Raw genomic sequence first — 4,858 nt, 5'->3', positions numbered from 1 at the left:
AGATTTCCTAAGATTGGAAAATTTATGAAGAAGAAAGGTGGGTTTATGAAGGACAGATTAAGATTTCCTAGGAAGTACCTTTGTACAATTATGACTTGCATTTGGCACATAAGTATAGTTATTTGTTCATTGGTATTATTTAATACTTTATTACATTTTCTGGGTTGTGCTACTCTAGTGTTCTATAGAGATTTTTAATATTTTGAGATGAGTGAGGAACCTAGAAAGCAAGAGCCAAGCAATTGTAGGGCATGGAAGGCTAAGGCCTTTGTGTGAAATTTTTTACAAAAAGGTAATTTGACAACCTATTTGGAGCATCTCCATGGGTATAAACCTCACATTACAGAAGCATTCTTCAAAACTTGGTTTGAAGATGGGGTTACTTTTGCATGGGGTCACAGTGAATTTGACTGAAGATTTTATTACTAAGGTTACATGACTTTCAAAAAAAGGGATAAAATTTAGTAAGGAGACTAGCATATCCAATGCGGCCTTCAAGAAATTTCCAAAGACTAAAGTCAAAGAGAAGAATCTGGAGAAAAATGAGGATTTCTACAAAATTGAATCAAATTAAAATTATCTGGAGGGATGTGTTGTCTTGCATCTGTGAGTACTTTATTCTTGATGGTAGGCCTAAAAGGGTCCATAAATTTCACTTTGTTTTCCTAAATCATTTTAGGCACATAGATAGGATTTCTTTCCCATTTTTCTGAAATAATCTCTTCTTCTTAGCCTTTATGGACATAGAAAGAAAGAGTCACATAATGTGCTTCAGGAAGGTTTAATTTTACTTATTGATGATTACTATAAAAGTAAGGCTATAAAGCCCTCTCTAATTCATGTGAAAAGGAAAGAGACTAGAAGCTAGACCCACCCTAAGAGAATTAAGGTAGAAGAAGGGGCTAGTGTTAACTAGAAAGTATTCAAATAGGAAAGGACTAAGAAACATGTTGAGGAAATTATGAAGTTTGAGAACTCGAACAATAATGAGAAGATGGAAACAGACACTAATGATAAAATAGAAATGGGGGATTTTATCTCTAACTTGGATGGGTACTTTGGGAGCAAAGGGGTATCTACTAGTAAAGAAAATGTGGAGGGAAGACATGGTAGAAATATAGACATGAACATAGGGTCGGAAGCCCTTTAGGAAGAGGATGAAAAATAGAGTGATCACCCCTCACATAATGCCACTAAGGAGAAAATGGAGAAGGAAATGGGAAAGAAGAATGCAAATAAAGACCCTATGGGTAAGGAAAATAGCTAGAGTAAAGGTGTGAATGAGGAAAGGATGGAGATTATGGACATTAATAGTAACAACTAGATTAATACTATGACTTTTTCTAAGCCTAGGAATGTGGTTGGTGAGAGGGATGACTCCCATGATCCTAAGCTCTCCTTTCTTCACAATACCCAGCTTAAGGCAAAGACTTCTCTTCAGGGTGATTTGTGGTTGTATAATGAATTAATGGCTCTCAAGAAGAAGATGGGGATAATGAAAAGATATTTGGATGTTGAATGCACTAAGAGAACCTAGCTTGAAGTGAAAATTGGTAACATACTTGATAATCTTAAAGGATAGGAGTAGGAGCTTCATCACCTTATATAGGAAAGTGGTCTAGAAATTAAACAAGTCAATTCTAGTCTTTGCACAGTGGTGGCTAGTCTAGGAAAGAAAAATAATGAAGAGATTATGTCTCCTAGTAATACTGGTGTGGGGAGTCCTTGTGGGCCTAGTAAGAGAACCATATAGAGCACAAGGAAAAATGTAGCTAAGGCTCTTGCAGCTCTTGTTCTTTTGCCAATTGACATCATCCAAGGTACTACTGAAGTAGGTAAAGAGGTGGCAAACATTATCAAGGAGTTATTGTAGGTGCTCTAGCTATGGATCGGGTGTGCTAATTTCTAGGCTTGGCAGTTTTGCTAGTTTTTTCCTTTTTCTTTCCAGTTTATTTAAAACTCTAGGTTCTAGGGCCTTGTAAAACTTGGCCATTTAGTTTGGCCTTAACTTTTGGTTTTATGTCCTTATAAAACCTAGTTTGGATGTTTTTCTAAACTTTAGGTTTTAGGTCCCTGTAAAACCTGGTAGTGCTTTATTGATTATCTTTAGTATTCTGTAAAGGGTTTTAGGTCCCTTCAAAACTTTCTTTTACCATAATCTAAAACATAGTGCATGTAGGTCAAGATCACTAATCTAAACTAGATAAGGTATGGTTTTGAGACTCAAGAATGGAGTGTCATCGCACAACACACAGAGGCTTGCGTGGATTTGAGAAATCCCTCTCTCATCAAAGATTCTCTACAAAGCCATATCAATGTCTAAAAATGCAAAGGCTATTATGTACTATATCAATCTAATCAAACAAAGAGAAGGTACTATTCCATATCAACATTCATAGAGAACAAGGCAAGGACATACCATATCAACATCCTCAAACAAGAGCAAGGTAGTTGCATTAATTCTAATAGTATGTTTTGCACCATTAATTATTTCAATTATTCAATTCATACTAAGAACTCTTCCAAGGTTACCCTGGGCCCCCCTTTTTCTGTAATCTTCCTTGGAGATCCACTCCATTCACTACTCTATACCAACCATAGAAAATGCAATGATGCGGGGAAAATGTCTTAATCTCCAAATTAAAAAGGGATCGATGAGATCATATGGCCTCCACCAAGACCATCAATCCCTTGTGATCCCAATAAGGAACACTTGTACTTGTGAAGTGGTCTCAACATCAAGCTCACTAGTCACTACATGATCAAAATTAACCATCATGATAGGTCCAAGGAAATAAAATGATGAATTGCCCATGCATATGAGACACTCAGTTGACCTCTTTTCAATGAGCATGGATTCTAAGGTAAATTTGGTAAACACAAACTAAAACCACATAATGGTTATAATCAAAGGAAAAAAGTCCCAATCCAATGTTATCCAAAAAAATTCTCACAAATCAAAATTAGTCTAGAAAGATGTCATAGTTGATGAATCCAACCAATTACTATCCATACAACCTGACAAATGAATAATCGAAATGAGAAAATCAATCATCCTCTAAACTAATTTGGAGAAAAATCTATGTTTATCAATGAAAATCGCAAAGAAAACATCTTGTTTTCTCAAATATAAAGTCAGTTTCCAAAAAGTGCCTTAACTAAATTTAAAAATTCTAGATTGTTCAATGTTAAATAAAATCCATTCCAACTAAATGGAATTGAATTATGGCTTATTATCTAGTAAATAAAACTAAATCTCCAAATAATTAAAAATCAACATTTAATTTATAACTCATAAATGACAAATATAAGTACTCCATATATTTTGACATGTAACTGACCTATCAAAATTGCATATGAAGTCTATATTTACCAACATGTACTAGAGGGATTATATAGTAATCACATATACAATGCCCATAGAGGGATGATATTGGCTCACTTATGAATGGATGGTGAAACTATCTCCAATGAGTGACAAGGGATAGGGACACACTCATACTTGCACCTCAGGTAGAATAGTGTCTAGTACCTATTCACTTAAACAAATGAACATCAAAATGGTAAATAAAATCAAATCTCAAAATGATTAAAATACAACATTTAATTTCTAACTTATCTGTAAGAATTGGAAGAACTCTATATATGCAGACACATAGCTGACCTATCACAAATACATATGAAATCTAGTTACCAACATGTACTAGAGGGATGATATAAGTTAATCGTGGATGCATTGCTCATCAAGGGATACTATTGACCCAATTATGAATGGTCATTGAAACTATTGCCTATGCCTCTACCATATATAAATTCAAACTCAAATTTGAAACTTAGGAATAATAGAATCTAGTATCTATTCACTTAAGCACAAAAACATCAAGTGCAACCACTCATAATAAAAAGAGTTGTTTAACAACAATAATTAATCAAAGTATGCCTACTGGAACACTAACACTCTAGTGACATGATCAATGATGTGTATTAGAATGTCACAAAGTTCTTTGGTCACTCCATATTATAATCTTGAATATACATTATCATTTAAAAAAATGTCATATAAACATAAAATATTAAAATAAACATTTCTGACAATATGAGGATGTATCAATGAAAGTTGGAAGCAAAACATCTAATACAATATAAGGTATAATATAACCATGATATAAATAAGATATAATAATCATTATATATTAATCCATTATTATTCAATGTCGAATGATAAAGAAGAGTTAAATCCAACATTTAACATTAATGCAACATTAATCAAGACACAATAATGTATTGAAAATCAGATTTAACCCGCAGTTCAAATATTTGATCATATCATGTGAAAAAGTCACGGTTTCAAAGCAAAGTCTATCTTGAACCAGAATAACATGGAATTAAATGTAACCATGAGAGGCACTACATGATAAGTATGTGTTAGTTATGTAAACAAAAAATTGAAGAAACTCTAGATTACCTATTGACCCATTGCCCATTCTCAAAAGAGGTGCCAAAATTGGTTCTAGGGAAATTGAATTGTGCAAGTACAAATCATGATAACATTATTGAGTTGCTAGTAAGTTATCCTCATTTGTCTAGAAAATAAATGTGGGGAAGCATGTGGATCATGTAATCCTCAACCATCACATGGTACTTACAAGAGAAAGGAATAAAGAACCTTCAAGGATGTAAGGTTGACTTGGGAAAAGGTGATCAAATGAATGGAATGGTAGTCTTGTAGAGACCCTCAATAGCAAGATTATATTCAACAACGATAAAGAGTTTACCTTATGGAGCATAAGGATTAACATGATTTGGTTAGGATGCGATACTCCAACAATTTTGGCTTTGGGAGAGGGAAAGTTTCAAG

This window comes from Cupressus sempervirens, chromosome 10 (genome assembly GCF_028749045.1).
Source record: "Cupressus sempervirens isolate cs-2001-9-10 chromosome 10, ASM2874904v1, whole genome shotgun sequence".
Taxonomy (NCBI): Eukaryota; Viridiplantae; Streptophyta; class Pinopsida; order Cupressales; family Cupressaceae; genus Cupressus; species Cupressus sempervirens.
This window is presented reverse-complemented; position numbering follows the sequence as displayed.